Below are 20,209 nucleotides of genomic sequence, written 5' to 3'. Positions count from 1 at the left end.
TAAGATGGTACTGTAAAACACAGCATTTTTGCTGCAGAAGAAAAAACAGTGAATACACCCTAAAGATATCCTCAGTCATTTTATGGGAAAAATTGTATATTTCGCATTTATTATCTCACGTGTTTTTCTTCACCATAGAACTTTTAAGGCTGTGTGCCCACTATGCGTTTTTTAGGCGTTTCTGCAGCGTAACTTCAGCCGCGGAAACACTTAGAAAACGCTTGGTGATAGGTCTGCAATGGTCCCCAATGATAATCCGCATGTGCTGTGCACATGCCGCGGAGATTTCCACTGCGGATTATCATTGCGGAAAAATCCGCAGCACGTCCTTTAATTTTGCAGAGTCGCTGCGATTTAGCCGCCATTGACTTGCATTGGAACGCATAACTTCCGCATGACTACACATACATATGTGGATATTATGCGACTCAATGCGTGGATGGTACCCGGGTCTGGAGATAAAGAGACTCTCCTCCAGACCCGGGTACCATAGTACCTGTAGTTAAAATAGAATTAAAATAAAAAATAAACATATACTTACCTTCTGATGGCCCCTGTCTGCTCCTGGCGGTGCTGCTGGCTCTTCGGCTGCTCGCGGTGGTAAAAGGACCTTCCATGACGCCATTTAGTCATGTGACAGGTCACGCGACATCGGCGGTCGCGTGACCTGTCACATGACTAAATGACGTCATGGAAGGTCCTTTTACAGCACCGTGATCCGCCGAAGACACCGGACGCACCGGAGAAGGAGATCGAGGACCATCGGAAGATGAGTATAATGTTTTTTTTTTATTTTTCACCATTATTATTCTTTTTTTTCATTATTGATGCTGCATTTGCAGCATTGTAACTTGGTCACACTATATAAATCCATGCCGGTTGCATGGAATTATATAGTGTGACCAAGTTGTCAAGCACTTTTCCAAGTGATGCTAAAATCACTTGGCAAAGCGCTTGACAACCCAGGGAGATGCAGAAACGCTTAGGAAAAATCCGCAGCATTTCTGCATCGTGGTCATATATCCTAACTCATTGGCGAACTGTTATACAAGGCTATATTCACACTAGACGTTTTTTTAGCGGGCTTTTTTATGCAAATTTTCAGCTGCGTTTTACAGTACCAACAAAGTCTATGAGATTTCCAAAATTTCATGCACAAAGCTTGCTTATTTGTCCTCAGTATTTTGTACTTTCCATGGCTTTTTGCAATAGAGTATGTCACTTGTTTCAGCGTTTTTCACCCATTAAAAAAAAGGGTGGTGGAAAAAAATGCTGAAAAAAAGCCTAGTGTGAACATTTTGCTGCGTTTTTAGTGAAAAAAGCAAGTATGTGACACACATTTATTCTTGTGATTTTCCCAAGTTTAAACCATCTTGTCTTGGTCACCTGAGATAGCAGCTTGGATTATTACAGTTTAATTAAATTAGTGATGCCTACAAAGTAAACATTGGTTGAGCTAGGTGTGAGATTGAACAACACGTGTGGCCCAGGGAGGTGTGAAAATGAACAATGCCTGAGCAACTCAATGGCAAACCATAATGTGAAAGTAAATAGTGTCCTACAAATTCAATGCACTGCCAGGGTCTTAGATAAACCATTCCAGACCAATTCACCCCCCACCCCCCCCGTTACATTTGTAATGTGTACTTTTTCATGAACATATGTCTTGCAATGGTGACCTGTTTTCATGTGTCTATGGTGGAAGCAAAGCTGAACTTTGGGATCCTGAAAAACGCACCAAAAATGCACCAAGAACCACTGCAAAAAACACACCAAAACCTGCGTTTTTGACGCTACTTCTTTCCTGCCAACAGATTATGTTTTACTGCAGAAAAAAACACCTAGTGTGAATATAGCCTAAGACTTACTCTGCCAGCATTAATAGTCAATATTCTGTATACAAATAGGACTCCAATCCAGGTATTTAGTTTATCATAAACATGCCTGAGTTAATCTGCCAAATACACATAGTATGCTTTCTCATAGGTGAAATATAAATCCTGTTAAAGGTCCAAGTTGCAGCAGTTAAGTAGAACAAAACAGACCTCTTCATTCTTTGTACGTGGAAAAACTTTCGAAATTGTCAGTGTATCAAGCACTTATACTCCTGACTGTATATAGTATAATTGCCGCACTGCTACATACAGGTGCTTCTCAGAAAATTAGAATATCATCAAAAAGTGAATTTATTTCAGTTCTTAAATCCAAAAAGTGAAACTCATATATTATACAGAGTCATTACAAACAGAGTGATCTGTTTTAAGTGTTTATTTCTGCTAATGTTGATGATTATGGCTTACAGCCAATGAAAACACAAAAGTCACTATCTCAGTAAATTAGAATTAACAAGAAACACCTGCAAAGGCTTCCTAAGCATTTAAAAAGGTCCCTTAGTCAGTTTCAGTAGGCTCCACAATCATGGGCAAGACTGCTGACTTGACAGATGTCCAGAAGGCAGTCATTGACACACTCCTCAAGGAGGGTAAGCCACAAAAGGTCATTGCTAAAGAAGCAGCTGTTCACAGAGTGCTGTATCCGAGCATATTAATGGACGTGGAAGGAAAAAGTGTGGTAGAAAAAGGTGCACAAGCAACTGGGATAACCGCAGCCTTGAAAGGATTGCTAAGAAAAGGCCATTCAAAAATTTGGGGGAGATTCACAAGGAGTGGACTGCTGCTGGAGTCATTGCTTCAAGAGCCACCACACACAGACGTATCCAGGACATGGGCTACAAGTGGCGCATTGCTTGTGTCAAGCCCCTCATGACCAATAGACAACGCCAGAAGCGTCTTACCTGGGCCAAAGGGAAAAAGACCTGGAATGATGCTCAGTGGCCCAAGGTGTTGTTTTCAGATGAAAAGTAAATTTTGCATTTCATTTGGAAATCAAGGTCCCAGAGTCTGGAGGAAGAGTGGAGAGGCCTCAATCCAAGCTGCTGGAGGTCTAGTGTGAAGTTTCCACAATCAGTGATGGTTTGGGGGGGGCCATGTCATCTGCTGGTGGAGGTCCACTGTGTTTTATCAAGACCAAAGTCAGCGCAGCCATCTACCAGGACATTTTACAGCACTTCATGCTTCCCTCTGCCCACAAGCTTTATGGAGATGGAAATGTCATTCTCCAGCAGGACTTGGCCCCTGTCCACACTGCCAAAAGTACCAATACCTGGTTTACACACAACAGTATCACTGTGCTTGATTGGCAGCAAACTCGACTGACCTTTACCCCATAGAGAATCTATTATAGAGAATCTATGGGGTATTGTCAAGAGGAAGATGAGACCCCAGACCCCACAATACAGATGAGCTGAAGGCTGCTATCAAAGCCACCTGGGCTTCCATAACACCTCAGCAGTGCCACAGGCTGATCCCTCCATGCCACATTGCCGCATTGATGCAGTAATTGATGCACGAGGAGCCCGAACAAGTATTGAGGGCATTTACTAAACATACATTTCAGTAGGCCAACTTTTCGGATTTTAAAAACATTTTTCAAGCTGTTGTTATGAAGTATTCTAATTTACTGAGATAATGACGTTTGTGTTTTCATTGGCTGTAAGCCATAATCATCAACATTAACAGAAATAAACACTTAAAATAGATCCCTCTGTGTGTAATGACTCTATATAATAGATCCCTCTGTGTGTAATGACTCTATATAATAGATCCCTCTGTGTGTAATGACTCTATATAATAGATCCCTCTGTGTGTAATGACTCTATATAATAGATCCCTCTGTGTGTAATGACTCTATATAATAGATCCCTCTGTGTGTAATGACTCTATATAATAGAACCCTCTGTGTAATGACTCTATATAATAGATCCCTCTGTGTGTAATGACTCTATATAATATAGGAGTTTCACTTTTTGCATTGAAGAACTGAAATAAACTAACTTTTGATGATATTCTAATTTTGTGAGAAGCACCTGTATATAGTATGAAGCCCCACTGCCCCATATGTGTATGTATAATTTGATGCACATGACTAGCCCCCTGGGCCGTGGGGTACACGGAACCGGGCCTTCTAGTGTACGGTGCTGATGGGGGGTAGTAGTGGCAACCCGATCCCGTGGCTCAGGGTGGTCAGACCAAATGGTGGCAGTCTATTTATCAGTGTTTTGAATGTCCGACTACGCCACCCTTGGATTGCGGTCAGGGATAACCGCCCCTGCGAGGCAGACTGCTGAGGCTGGTGTTGGTGTGCAGCACAGGTGTAGGATAACTCCTCACGGGTAGAGTGTAGCCTCAGGGCAGTGTAGGTGGATGTTGGGGGTGATAGTGCAGGCCGCAATAGTAAGAGTTCAGAGTCCGCTTCAAACAGTTCAGGGTCTTTATTGTAGATATTATTAATGACCCAACAGTACCAGTTAGGAATGGGCCTGGGTGTCTGAGAGCATTCGGGCGAGCCCCACTGGTCAGGGTGAGTGTGTAGGCCTACCGTTCTCTCTATGCTCTTTCTGACTATCCCCCTTTTCGTGGTGTAATAGCCCACGTCCCTGAGCTGGCCGTGTACTTCTCGCCTGTATGGCATGCGACTCAGGCCTTGGGTACCTGTTGCTTGCTCCTCGCTGTACTGGTCCCTCTGTGTGGCGGAGCCTCCAGGCTTCTTAGGCCAAGGGACCTGAAATCCCTCGCAGGTTGGTTCTCTGCTGCTAGGCTTGTAACCCTGACAGCCCCGGACTCCAATGCCCGGTAGATTGGTTCTCTTCCAGGACCGGCTCTCGTCACCTCTGTCCCTGGCTTGCAGTTTCTCCTCTGCCTCACGGACTCCTCAGCTACAGCTGAACTGTCCCTCCTTCTCTGGGACTAGTCTCACTCCTGAGCTAGGTCTTCCAGTTCTCTCTAACCTTGCCCCAGTTCCAGCTTTTATAGGGGCAGCCAGCTCCCCCTGCTGGCCTGGGACAGGAGGTGCTGTATGCTAATTGTCCCTAACCAGGGGACCTCCCTCCTGCTCTCAGACACAGATTATTGTTTGTGGCATCCAGGCCTGGGGTGACACATTCTCCCCTAGTAAAATTTAGTACTCCGGACTAAACAGGAAACACAAATACAGGGTATAAATGACAACATAACATATATACAAGTATATTTTATCCTTGAGGTCACGGCGCTTCCGTGACCGGGTGTCCATGTCACCCAACAAGGTGTGAAGTTTTCCACGGTGTGGGGACCTGTTTCCATAAACCCCAAGTTCCTCGCCTTGGGCGTGGCGACAAGGCTGAGCTCTCTACTTTGGGCCACAAGGAGGCCACACCGGACAGATTTTTCTTCCGTGGCCATCTTCGAAAGAGGGCACCAAGTGCAACTATCTACAAGACAGTTCCGGTTATTCAGCGTCCATAACCTGTTAGTCCATGAACTAGAAAGACTGGAAAAACATAATTAGCAACCAGGCAACAAACATAAAACATTTACAATATAAAGCATTTTGATCTTCCAGCGAGCTGGTATTTGCCCCCTAGTGCTCCGGGTTGACCTGCGTAACCCACTGTCTGGTGGTGGTCTAACCTGACTTTCACCACTAGCATTCAGGGTACAGCTACTAGCTGGGTTTACAGGCAGTTCAGGCAGCTATCTGCGGGTCCTTTGGCTTACCGCAGGTATGGCAGGCTCACTGTCAGCAGAGGGTTGACTCTCCTGGGCTGCTGGCATGGGTTCTTCTGCCTCTAGGGCTGCTTGGTCTTCTGATTCCTCCTGCTCTCCTGTAGGTTCCTGCTGGGTTGGTTGAAGGAAGTGTAGGACAGGTACCACTATTGCATCATTTATACGAGTCCAGGACCGGGGGAACTCTCCAAGAACTGTGCTGATCATTTCTTTCTTGTCTTCTGAGGGTTCAAGGTCATCTTGATCTTCTCCTGCACTCTGTAGTTGCTTGGGGCACCTTTTTAGGTGGTCTCTGGAGATGGTGCTAGTAGTTTCTCCTCCATCCTTGGTAATTACACATACCTTCGGGTTGTTGTGGTTGGACTGCAGTACTGTGTACGGGTCGCTCTCCCACTGGTCATCTAGCTTGTGAAGCCTTCTCTTCCGCTTCAGGACCTGCTCACCAGGTTCCAGGGGACCAGCAGGGATGTGTTGGTTGAAGAGCCTCTCTTGCTTTTCTCTCGCTTGAGCCAGACTCCTCTCCACACTCTCCTGTACCTTCTTGTACTGTAGCCGCCGTTCCGTATCCCAGTCCGCGTCTGGGGAGGTGGGGAGGACTCCCATCTCCAGGTCTATTGGCAGCTTACCAGGTCTTGCCCTCATCAGGTAAGCCGGGGTGCAATTTGTAGCATTCACCGGGATATGGTTGTATAAGTCTATCAGGTCTGGCAGCTTCTTCGGCCACAGGCTGCGTTCTTCCAGGGGCAACGTTTTGAGGAGATCAATGACGATATTATTCATTTTCTCACATAGCCCGTTGGTTTGTGGGTGGTAAGACGTTGTCTGAATCTTCTTATAGCCGTAGAGGTTGCAGAACTCCTGGAAGATTTCAGCCTCAAACGCTGGACCTTGATCTGTCAAGACCTGTTCCGGATACCCGTGTGGACGGCAGAAGTGTTGTTGGAAGGCTCTGGCCACTGTTTGGGCTGTCAAGTCTTTAACAGGAACCACCACCAGGAACCGGGAATAGTGGTCCACTATTGTCAGGGCATAGACGTAGCCCGACCGGCTTGGAGCCAGTTTCACATGGTCCAGAGCTACCAGCTCAAGAGGCTGCCTGGTGACGATGGGCATCAAGGGCGTCTTCTGGCTGGTACCGTCCTTCCTTCTGAGGTTACATGGGCCGCAGTCCCTGCACCACTTCTCTATGGCCCCTCTCATTCCGACCCAGTAGAACCACTCTCTCAGTAGGAACTCCAGTTTCTTCCACCCGAAGTGTCATGCTCTGTCATGGTAGGCCTCCAGGACCATTGCTGCATCTCGTCTCGGGACCACTACCTGCCAGGTAAGCTCGTGCATCCGGTGGTTGACAAGCTTTCTGCACAGCTTACCTTCGTAGAGGAATAGCCTGCTTTTCTCCTTCCATAACTGCTTGGCTTCCTCTGGAGCGTCCGAGCCAGGGCTAGCATCTGCCTGGGTCAACAGGTCTTTCACCAGGCGAATTGCAGGGTCACTATCTTGCGTTTCAGCCCAGCCGTGGTGAGGTAAGGGATTGAACATGACAGTGGTCAAGTCTTTGTCTCTTACACGGTGGGAGTACTGAGTGGCCCCGTACCGGTGGAATGCAGGGAGCTCTATTTCCTCCAACTCATCTGGATCTTCTCCCTCATCGGGCAAGTGGGGCATTCTCGATAGGGCATCTGCATTGGCATTGGCTCGGCCTGCCCGGTACTTGATGGTGAAGTCATAGTTTGCTAGCCGGGCCATCCACCGCTGCTCTAGGACACCAAGTCTCGCATTGTCCAGATGTGTCTACGGATTGTTGTCCGTGTACACAGTGAACTTCACAGAGGCCAGGTAATGCTTGAAACGTTCTATTACTGCCCACACCACTGCCAAGGACTCCAGCTTAAAGGAGCTGTAATTCTCCGGCTTTCTCTCGGTGGGCCTCAGCTTCCGGCTGGCGTACGCGATCACCCTTTCTCTGCCCTGTTGGTTCTGTGACAGTACGGCTCCCAGCCCCACATTACTGGCGTCTATGTGGAGGATAAAAGGCTGGCCATAATCAGGGTAGGCCAGGATCTCATCCCCCGTGAGGGCCATCTTCAGCTGGCGGAAGGACTCCTCTTCCGGCTTGTCCCACTTGAAGGGTGGCTTTTGGCTTCTGGTCTTAGATTGTCCTATAAGGAGGTCCTGCATAGGGGCTGTCATCTTGGTGAACCTGGGGATGAACCTTCGGTAGTAGCCTACCAACCCGACGAACTGCCTCACTTCTTTTATGCTAGAGGGGCTTGGCCAGTTCTTTATTGCCATGATTTTGTCAGGGTCGGGGGCTACTCCTTCTGCACTCACCACGTGTCCCAGGTACTGTACCTTCGGCTTTAACAGATGGCACTTGGAGGGTTTCACTTTCATGCCAAAGCCTGACAGGGCCTTGAACACCTCGGCCAGGTGCTTTAGATGGTCCTCGTAAGTCTTCGAATAGACAATCACGTCGTCCAGGTAAAGTAGGACCGTCTCAAAGTTTCGGTGCCCTAGACAGCATTCCATCAGCCTCTGGAAGGTCCCGGGTGCGTTGCAGAGCCCGAACGGCATATAGTTGAATTCACTTAATCCCATCGGGGTGGTGAAGGCGGTCTTCTCCTTATCAGCCTCTGCCACAGGAACCTGCCAGTACCCACTAGTAAGGTCCAAAGTAGAGAAGAAATTAGCTGATTTTAGTGCGACCAAAGACTCCTCTATTCTAGGCAACGGGTATGCGTCTTTATGGGTGATACGATTGACTTCTCTATAGTCCACGCACATTCTCATAGTACAGTCTTTCTTTTTTACCAGAACCAAGGGGGCTGCCCAGGGGCTACAACTGTCTCTAATGACCCCGGCTTCCTTCATTTCTCTCAGCATGCCCTTTGCGTTCTGGTAGTGTGCGGGATGGTACAGGTCTGTATCTTTCTTTTATTGGTGGGTGGCTCCCCGTGGGGATGTGGTGTTCTACCCCTTTCACTCTGCCGAAGTCTAGCGGGTGCTTACTAAAGATTCTCTCGTACTCTTGAACCACCCGGTAGGCTCCTTGTTTTTGGTGCAAGGGAGTGGAGTCAGCACCCACGTGGAGTTTCTGGCACCAGTCCTCCTTGGGTTTCTGGGAACCATTACCATCCGCCTGGGGAGATGGAGGCAAGGGTTCCATGGCCCTGACAGCATTGTGTTCAACAGTATACAATTTGGCTAGTGTAGCGTACCGGGGCAAGTGTACTTCCCTTTCCCCAATGTTTAAGATCCGGACGGGCACCCTTCCATGGCGGACATCGACCACCCCCCGGGCTGTCAAAATGGTGGGCCTGCTGTCTGAGTACACGGGTTCTACCATGGCTTGGTAGTCTCTCCCTCTTAACCCGATTGCAGTCCGACACCAGATCATTTCACTTTTGGGGGGCATGGCAATGGGGAACGGGTCGCTCATCCTCACGCTACCGATCTCACCACCAGACAGTTCTACCTGTTGCCATCTCATCAGGGCTCTTATCTCCTTCTGGAGGACCCTCTGTTGGCTGGAGCTCGCGTTCATCGCCACCTGCTGCAAAATTACAATTGCTTCTGAAAGACAATTTTCAATCACATTAGTACCCAAGGTTATATTAGGGTGACTTTCTCGACGGTCAATGTCCACAATGATCACTCCCTGTGCCGGCAGTTCAAGTTTACCAATCTTAATGGTCATCTCTCTGAACCCCACCTGCGGCACGGGTTGACCATTGCTGGCGATGATGCTCAAGTCATCGTCTGGATAACGAGTTATATCAGTGTCACTCCAGTACTGCTTGAAAAGTACATAGGGGATGGTAGTCACTTGGGACCCGGTGTCCAGCAGTGCACTCATGGGGATACCGTCCAGCACTACGGGTAAAACCGGGCGTCCCCCTACGTACTTATCACGCCAATTAGATGGGCCTGATGACCTTATGCCTGGGGTTGGCCCTTTGCCCCAGGTCGGGCCCATTTAAAGTACAGTACCTGGCTACGTGTCCCGGCTGGCTGCAACGGCGGCAAATCGGCTGTCCATCCTCAGTGTAATGATCGGCGGGCCTCCCTCTGAACGACGGGATCCTCCTCCGTCGACGCCACGGGACATCCTCCGGACTGGAAGCCAGCTTGATTGGTCCTGACGGGTCCATCTGTAATGACTGTACGGTCCTGGTCAATGCAGCAACACTCTTTGTTAGTTCTTGGACCTGATGGTGCAGGTTTGCAGGCGGGGATGGATTTAGGGCCTGCGCATCAGCCCCCACAAGGTCTGCGGGATAGGGCGCCGCCCCCTGGTGGTAAGGGATGGCAGGGCGCCGGGAAGCTACAGCGCCACCCGGTGCAGGTTCTCGGAGCTCCCGGATGGCCCTATCTTTGAACTGTGCAAAAGTCAAATCGGGGTTCTGTAGGGCCATGAGGCGCAGCTGGGTTCTGTGGGCGCTGGACAGCAGACCTTCTATGAACTGGTCAGTCAATAGTTTATCTGTATCCTGCACGCTGCCAGGGTCAGCTTGCTTAATTGCCCCCAAGGCTTCCTGTAAATTTAGGGCATAATCTTGGATGCTATCTTGAGCTCGCTGCTTACATCCATAGAACCGCATTTTGATTTCTGCTGAGGTACGGGTATCAAAGGTGTCCCGTAGACGGGTCAGAACCCCCCTTACAGTCCTTTTCTCCTCAGCTGTCCAAGACTTTACCTCCCGCTGGGCCGCACCAGTTAACTGCCCTATCAGTATGCTTACTTTCTGTTCTTCTGTCAGGGGATAAACTTTGAACAGGCTATATAGCCTTTCTTTAAAGTCGCCCAAGGTATGCGACTCGCCGGCATACTGGGGCAGCCAGGCCGCTCCGGGGATATAGGCAGGGGTGGATTAAGAGTAGCAAGGGCCCCGGGCAGTTTAGAAGGCGCGGGCCCCCTCCACACACCTGATTTATCACGTGACATGTCACATGATCCCCTGTGATAGATCATGTGATAGTTCACGGGAAATTAATTTGGCATAATATTAATTGTGCTGCCTCATCTGAGAGCAGCACAATATTGGGGCAGATACCCAGATTCCAGCGATGTGTCACTTTTTCAGCTGCTTGTTGTCATTTTGAGAAAATCACCATTTTATCTGCTGCAGATCTAGCAGCTCTCTGAATGCTGCGCTCTGTATAGCCCCACCCACACCACTGATTGGCAGCTTTCTGCCCATGCTCAGTGTACACAGAAATCTACTGATCAGTGATGGGGGTGGGGTCCTACAGAACTTACTAGTCATCTAGTGATAATTACCTTCTGACAAATCAATGATTTTATCAAAACAACACTAAGCAGCCCAGTAAGTGACACATTACTGGAATCAGTGCCTCTAACCCTACATTATGCTGCTCTCAGATTAGGTGGCAAAAACCTGATGACAGATTCCCTTTAAAGGAGCTGTAAAGATAAAAAAGTTTGTATTAAAAAAAATACAAGCCATTTGTTAAATTAACTTTTTTTCATTGTTAATTCACATTAGACTGTATCTTCAACACTTTTGTCAGCAGGTCTTATTACAGACTCTGAATAGGACAGATCTCTCCCTCTCCCTCAGCAGAAAGTCACAGCATGGTTAAAAAACGGGATCTTTTATGATTTTCTCATAATAAATAAAAAAGGACATGCAAGTCCTCCAAACTATTTTCCGTTTCTCTATAGGGGAGGTCCTAAATCTTTCTTGTTCTTTAGTTGATCACATGTCAAAAATGCAAAGCATTTACTATGAACTCGCCTAAAAAAATATACACTTGGAGAGTAATATCATCATCTGCATGTAAATATTCCTTGACTCTAAGGGCTCGCTCACACTGTCGTATAACACGGCCGAATGCTATGTGATGTTTTATCGGATAGGACTCGGCCCTATGTTATACTATGGGACAGTGCGATTATTGGCATGAGAAAATAATCTCATTCGATATTCGGACCATGTGCACCCATACAAGTCTATGGGTGCACGTAAAACATTGCACTGCACTCGGATGTCATCCAAGTGCAGTCCGATGAACACTCACAGAGACTATGGAGAAGATGGAGAAATTAAGTTCTCCATCTTCTCCATTTCTGTGCTGCGAGAGAATCGGATCACACTCAGTTGAAGCTCTGACAGAGTTTGAGCCCAGTGTCATTAGCATAATTGGCCCTATTCTCTTGCATGAGAGAATATATGGCTTAGTGAGTGGACCCTAAAACTGAATAGTAGTGACGGACAGGCACCTCACAAGCGGGATCCATGTAGCTCTCAGATGTCATGTAGGTAGGGCTTCATTCCATGGGGTAGGGCTTAATTTCAAGGTATATAAAAAAAATGGACTTCAAATAAAAATTAAATGAACACAAAAAGCACTAATTGAATTATTTTTTTCGTATTTATGTTTGCAGCCCCTTTAAAAACCCTTTGAGGACCAAGGCACATATATGTCCCATAGTTTTAAACTGGAAAAAAATTTGATTGAATAAAATTTAAGGTCCTCAAAGGTTTAAGTAGGTCATAAATTCATATGAATACTTGCTCATACAATTGCACATGCCAAAAGATGAAGAAGAACAGAATCAAAAATATGACATTAAGTGGAGCACTTACAGGTATTCAAGGTGAAAGAGACCAGCAAAGGCATCGTCTCGAATGACAGTAAATGAGTTAGAATTCAGCAAGCTGAAAATGAAGACAGCAGGTTAGAAGCGAACCAGACTTTATGGTGTTCAGAATTAGTCAAGCAGAATGTATTGACTGCTTTTGCAAAGCACTGAGACTCCAGCTGTGTATAGATGGCGCCGTGCGGCCTCCCGCTGTGTATAGATGGCGCCGTGCGGCCTCCCGCTGTGTATAGATGGCGCCGTGCGGCCTCCCGCTGTGTATAGATGGCACTGTATAGATGGCTACGTGCGGCCTCCTGCTGAGTATACGTGTATAGCTGGCTACGTGCGGCCTCCTGCTGAGTATAGATGCCGCACGGCGCTACCCCCAGAGACAGCAGGAGGCCGCACAGCGCCATCTATACTCAGCGGGAGACCGCACGTAGCCATCTATACACAGCAGGAGGCCGCACGGTGACATCTATACTCAGCGGGGGGCCGCACGTAGCCATCTATACACAGCGGGGGTGCACGTAGCCATCTATACACAGCGGGGGGGACGCACGGCGCCGTCTATAAACAGCGGGGGGCCCCACGTAGCCATCTATACACAGCGGGGAGCCGCACGTAGCCATCTATACACAGCAGGAGGCCGCACGGAGCCCCCCCAGAGACATCAGGAGGCCGCACGGCGCCAACTATACTCAGCAGGAGGCCGCATGCAGTCATACACACACACAAACATATACAGACACGCATAAACACATTTGAAACACAAAAATACATACAAACAGACATCACACAATGACATCTGCCCACACACACACACAAACAGACAGACATCACACACACACCTGCCCACACACACACACCTGCCCACACACACACACCTGCCCACACACACATTTGTGTGTGTATGTATAGTGTGTGTGTGTGTATAATGTGTGTGTATGTATAGTGTGTGTGTATGTATAGTGTGTGTGTGTGTGTGTATGTATAGTGTGTGTGTGTGTATAATGTGTGTGTATGTATAGTGTGTGTGTGTGTATAATTTGTGTGTGTGTATTTTTTTTTTAAGTTAAAAACAAGTAAAATGCTTGTGGCATCAATATCAAGACTCCAGATATAAGGGCCTATTCACACTGAATTTTGCAATGCATTCATCTCCTCTTTCCAGGCTTCTTTCTAAATCCCTGAAAAATGGCATTCAGATGTGCCTTGACATAGCCATTGATTTGAACAAAGGCAAACCGAGGCTAAAGTCTGAATCTTTAGGCTCCATTTGCTCTGCTTTCAGATGTCTCATTTCAGACAGCACAATCCTGAATTTCAGGGATTCAGTTGTAAGCCTTGTGTAAAGACCTGAATGCAGCGCTGAATGTAGTGTGAATAGGTCCTTACATCCTACACCACCTCAGGGGATTGTTGTTATGGAGTATTGCCCCTGGGTGGCCGCAGTTATGACCACCACCAGGGCTAGCGGTCACCCACCCTAACTTTGGTATTCTGGGGAGCTGGTATAATGAATATCTGAGAAGAGCCCTAGAGAAGCAAGGACATTGGACAACCAAGAGGTGGTGGCCTCAAGTCAGGTGTAGTGTTCAACAGGGCAAGACTTTCTAACCTGCCCACACACACACACACACACACCCACACACACACATGTACACATACACACACCTGCCCACACAGACACACACAAACACACACCTGCCCACACAGACACACACACACACACCTGCCCCCCCACACACACACCTGCCCACACACACACACACCTGCCCACACACAAACACACCTGCCCCCCCACACACACACCTGCCCACACACACACACATACACACCTGCCCACACACACACACAAACACCTGCCCACACACACACACACCTGCCCACACACACACACCTGCCCACACACACACACATCTGCCCACACACACACACACACCTGCCCACACAGACACTTGCCCACAAACACACACACACACCCATATACACACACGTGCCCACACACACACCTGCCCACACACACACACCTGCCCACACACACACACACCTGCCCACACAGACACCTGCCCACACAGACACACAGGGGCACAGGGAAGTTAACTGCTGCAGTGCTGGCCCGACCGATGAAGAAGTAGCGGCGGCCGCTGCTGGGGGAGCGGTCCGGGCCTACCTTCTGGCGATCCTCTTCTGTAGGCCGCGGCTCCGCTCGCGATGCTCTGGGCGAGGACCTTGCGTTGCTCGGAGATGACGTCGGCATCCGCTGGATCTCCTTCCAGGACCTAGCGCAGCGTCTCAGCGTAGGGCGGGGCTTCAGGTCACGCGCGTTTTTGGACGTCCACGCCCCTCTTCTTCCCGTGTGGCGTCCCGAAGATGGCATCCGATGGCGGGAAACGGCTCCGATTGGCGGGAAATGGCCCCGAATGGCGGGAAACTTCACTCAGATATGTATAGAGTCTTTTCCAGGCACGCAATACCCGTTTGTGGAGGGTTGGTCACAATTCTGCCGACTACGCCAAAGCTGACTCGCCCCCCTGGGCCGTGGGGTACACGGAACCGGGCCTTCTAGTGTACGGTGCTGATGGGGGTAGTAGTGGCAACCCGATCCCGTGGCTAAGGGTGGTCAGACCAAATGGTGGCAGTCTATTTATCAGTGTTTTGAATGTCCGACTACGCCACCCGTGGATTGCGGTTGGAGATAACCGCCGCTGCAAGACAGACCGCTGAGGCTGGTGTTGGTGTGCAGCACAGGGGTAGGATAACTCCCCACGGGAAGAGTGTAGCCTCAGGGCAGTGTAGGTGGATGTTGGGGGTGATAGTGCAGGCCGCAATAGTAAGAGTTCAGAGTCCGCTTCAAACAGTTCAGGGTCTTTATTGTAGATATTATTAATGACCCAACAGTACCGGTTAGGAATGGGCCTGGGTGTCTGAGAGCATTCGGGCGAGCCCCACTGGTCAAGGTGAGTGTGTAGGCCTACCGTTCTCTCTATGCTCTTTCTGACTATCCCCCTTTTCGTGGTGTAATAGCCCACGTCCCTGAGCTGGCCGTGTACTTCTCTCCTGTATGGCTTGCGACTCAGGCCTTGGGTACCTGTTGCTTGCTCCTCGATGTACTGGTCCCTCTGTGTGGCGGAGCCTCCAGGCTTCTTAGGCCAAGGGACCTGAAATCCCTCGCAGGTTGGTTCTCTGCTGCTGGGCTTGTAACTCTGACAGCCTCGGACCCCAATGCCTGGTAGATTGGTTCTCTTCCAGGACCGGCTCTCGTCGCCTCTGTCCCTGGCTTGCAGTTTCTCCTCTGCCTCACGGACTCCTCAGCTACAGCTGAACTGTCCCTCCTTCTCTGGGACTAGTCTCACTCCTGAGCTGGGTCGTCCAGTTCTCTCTAACCCTGCCCCCAGTTCCAGCTTTTATAGGGGCAGCCAGCTCCCCCTGCTGGCCTGGGACAGGAGGTGCTGTATGCTAATTGTTCCTAACCAGGGAACCTCCCTCCTGCTTTCAGAAACAGATTATTGTTTGTGGCATCCAGGCCTGGGGTGACACACACACACTGCTCTATATTTAGTATGATGCCCCCACTCCTCCATATATATAGCATGATGGTCCCACTGCTCCATATACAGATGCATCTCACTAAATTAGAATATCATCAAAAAGTTAATTTATTTCAGTTCTTCAATACAAAAAGCTGTCTTTCAGCTCATTTGCATTGTTGGGTCTGGTGTCTCTCATCTTCCTCTTGACAATACCCCATAGATTCTCTATAATAGATTCTCTATGAGGTTAAGGTCAGGCGAGTTTGCTGCCAATCAAGCACAGTGATACTGTTGTGTGTAAACCAGGTATTGGTACTTTTGGCAGTGTGGACAGGGGCTAAGTCCTGCTGGAGAATGACATTTCCATCTCCAAAAAGCTTGTCGGCAGAGGGAAGCATGAAGTGCTGTAAAATGTCCTGGTAGACGGCTGTGCTGACTTTGGTCTTGATAAAACACAGTGGACCTACACCAGCAGATGACATGGCCCCCCAAACCATCACTGATTGTGGAGCCTTCACACTAGACCTCAAGCAGCTTGGATTGTGGACTCTCCACTCTTCCTCCAGACTCTGGGACCTTGATTTCCAAATGAAAATTGGAACTCTAGGACCTTGTGAAGTGTGTCAATGACTGCCTTCTGGACATCTATCAAGTCAGCAGTCTTCCTCATGATTGTGGAGCATACTGAAACAGTATTGAAGAACTGGAATAAATTAACTTTTTGAAGATATTCTAATTTAGTGAGATGCACCTGTATATACTATGATGGTCCCACTGCCCCACATACATATAGTATAATGGCCCCACTACTTCATATGTAGTATGATGGACCCACTACTCCAGATATATAGTAGGATGGCTCCACTGCCCGATTATTTAAAAAAATAAAGTTTATTCTCACTTAATCCTGATTCCCTACATCACGGCCTCTGTCTCCTCTTCCATGGCGGGACTGCAGAGCAGAGCGATGCAATGATGTCATCGAGCCACCTGCGTGAGTATGCTGACATCTCGTTAACCACAGGCCTATGGCGATCTATGGCATATGAAAGAGATAGTGATAGGGCAGGGAGCTTGTGTCCCACTGCTTTATCATGCGACGCCTCTGCATAAGAGACATTAGGGCTACATTAGCTACGTCACATAAGACACTGGAGCTGGAGTATACAGAATAGGAGACACTGGGGCTGGCGTATATTCATCACAGGATACATTGGGGCTAGAGCATATACATCACAGAAGAAGCTGGAGTATATAGAATAGGAGACACTGGGGCTGGCGTATATTCATCACGGGATACATTGGGGCTAGAGCATATACATCACAGAAGAAGCTGGAGTATATAGAATAGGAGACACTGGGGCTGGAGTATATAGAATAGGAGACACTGGGGCTGGCGTATATTCATCACAGGATACATTGGGGCTAGAGCATATACATCACAGAAGAAGCTGGACTATATAGAATAGGAGACACTGGGGCTGGAGTATATAGAATAGGAGACACTGGGGCTGGCGCATATACAGTTCTGCTCAAAAGTTTACATACCCCGGCAGAATTTTCCCTTTCTTGGCCTTGTTTCAGAGAAAATGAATGATAACAAAAACACTTTTTCTCCACTCATGGTTATTGGTTGGGTGAAGCCATTTACTGTCACATTTCTGTGTTTTCTCTTTTTAAATCTTAATGACAACTAGTGATGAGCGAGCATGCTCGCTACTGCTCGGTGCTTGCCCGAGTATCTCACTACTCGAGATGCTCTGCGCTCACCGAGTATTTCTGGGTTGGTCGGGCGGGAAGTCGGGTCCCCTCCCTGCATGTTTGGCGCTCTTTACAGAGCCAATGAACATGCAGGGATTGCCTGCCATGCACTGTAATGCCATAGCCATGTTGGTTGTGGGCATTACAGTGATTGGCTGGCCGCACAGCGTCATCAGGTCTATATCTGACCTGGCGCCGCCATGCTCATCACAGTCACTCCGGATCAGACAGTGTAGGGAGAGCTGCTGCTGCGTTAGGGAGAGATTTGATCGTGCATTAGGTAGTGTAGGGAGAAAAAACGCACATTACACATATCCATCCTAACAAACAGTTCATCTGCAGAGATATCAGGCAAGCAGTGTATATAGGCAGGCAGGCAGTGTATATAGCAGACTGCAGTGCATATAGCACAAGAGGCTCCATTCCAATTCTGCCTTCTGCTGCTGTTAGATATTTCTATACAAAGGTCCAGGTCTCAGGGGCGAGGAATACTTTTCTTTGGATCTTAATCCTCATTATTTGCTTATAAAGCAATCCAGAGAACACCGTTTTTCTGCGCCATTTGCTTGTTGGCACTGCAGAATACAGCCAGGTCCTTTCCATATTAGAGCGCTAGAAATTTAGCTATTTAAAACTGTGTTTTCTCCGTCACACGGATCACATATACGTTGTCAGAAAATACTGCCATTTCTGGCCTCCATTTTTTCAGTGTGTCAGTGAAGCAATTCACAGTAGTTTGGTGTTCACACTACATACCTACAGGCCAGGTATTTAAAACTCTGTTTTCTCCATCACACCGATCACATATAACTTCGCTTCAAACTCAGTCATTTGTAGTGAGCGTGGAAGATACTATCCTCCATTTAAAATGGGCAAGGCACGTGGCAAGGGACGGGGAACTGGACGTGATGGTAATGGTACATGCAGAGGCCGAGGACAAGGCCGTGGGCAAGCCGAAATTGTACCACAGCAAACACCCACATCTTCTCGCCTGACCTTCCTGTCCCAATTTCTAGGGGACCGCAGCACACCACTATTGAACCCAGATCAGTGTCAAAAGGTTGTTGGTTGGATAGCGGATAATGCTTCCAGTCACTTAGCCACCACCACCACAACCCTGTCTTCCACACGGTCAAGTCTCAGTAGCCGTGAGTCTGGACCGCATATTCCTCACCCTGATCCTCCTTCCTCCCACCATGCCGAGTACCCAGAGACAACTGATCCCACACTTGAACAATCTAAAGAGCTGTTCACTTTTCCATTTATAGATTCGGGCCTCTCGCCCTGTCCACTTGAAGTGGGGCAAGAGGAGATCACGTGTAGCGATGCCCAAATATTTGAGCATCCACGGTCACACGAAGGCGACGGTGGGAAACTGTCACAAGAGGTGGACGATGATGAGACACAATTGGCAGAAAGTCAGGAATAGTACCAGGGTGCAGAAGTGGGAGACGAGGTCGTGGATGATATAGTAACTGACCCAACCTGGCAGGAGGACATGCAGAGCAAGGACAGCAGCACACAGGGGGAGGGAGGCAGAGCACCCCAACAGGCAGGAAGAAGCAGTGTGGTGGCCGCAGACAGAAGGCAGGCTACCGTTTCCCGTAACACCAACACGAAGGAAGTTGCCACTACAACTGTTAGGTCTTCCCGAGTCTGGTTGTTTTTTAAAGACTCTGCCGATAGCTCCAAAAAGGCCATTTGCATCACGAGCCAGACCAGCATCAGCAGGGGTGGCAAAACGACCAGTCTGACCACCACCAGCATGATCAGGCACATGGCAGCAAAGCACTCGACTTTGTGGGCCGAACACCAGGGTCCAGGAACAGTGTCTACAGGTGGCACCATTGCTTCTTCTGCTGTTGTGCATGCAAGCCAATCCCCTGTCCATAGTGCATGCAAAGATGCCTCCTGCCCTGCACCTGTCATTGCACACTCTCAAGTAGCAGCATCAGGAAGCACGCACATGTCCTTGTCCCAGCGCAGCATTCAATTGTTCATACTCCAGTCCTTGGAATGCAAGCGCAAATATGCAGCCAACGTCCCACAGGCCACACTACTAAATTCTCACAATTCATGACTGCTTGGCTCGAAATGTTGCCTTTTAGGCTTGTGGAGACAGAAGCATTCCGCAACCTGATGGTGGCGGCCGTCCCTCGGTACTCTGTCCCCAGCCGCCACTATTTCTCCCACTGTGCCGTCCCCACATTACACAAGCACGTGTCCCAAAACATTAGCCGTGCCCTCAACAATGCAGTTACCGGTAAAGTCCACCTAACCACGGACACGTGGACAAGTGCTTGTGGGCAGGGACGGTACATCTCGCTGATGGCACACTGGGTTAACATAGTGGAAGCCGGGACCCAGTCGGACCTTGGGACGGAACACGTCCTCCCGACGCCAAGGATTGCAGGCCTTAGGTCAATCAGGATTGCCCCCACGGTCTACAGCTCCTGCACCTCATGCTCCTCAGCCTCCTCCTCCTCCTCAGCCTCCATCTCCGAAATGACCACATCAGTCTCAAGCTGGAAGCACTGCAGCACTGCCTCGGCCAAGCGGCAACAGGCTGTGCTGAAGCTAATATGCTTAGGTGAAAAAACACACAATGCTGAAGAGTTATGGACAGCTCTGAAAGAGCAGGCAGATCTGTGGCTCAAACCGCTGAACCTACAGCCAGGCATGGTCGTGTGTGACAATGGCCG

This window comes from Phyllobates terribilis, unplaced genomic scaffold (genome assembly GCF_046119375.1).
Source record: "Phyllobates terribilis strain yellow unplaced genomic scaffold, ASM4611937v1 Scaffold_167__1_contigs__length_4167997, whole genome shotgun sequence".
In the NCBI taxonomy this organism is placed as follows: Eukaryota; Metazoa; Chordata; class Amphibia; order Anura; family Dendrobatidae; genus Phyllobates; species Phyllobates terribilis.
The sequence above is the reverse complement of the archived record's forward strand: the minus strand, read 5'-3'. Positions refer to the sequence as shown.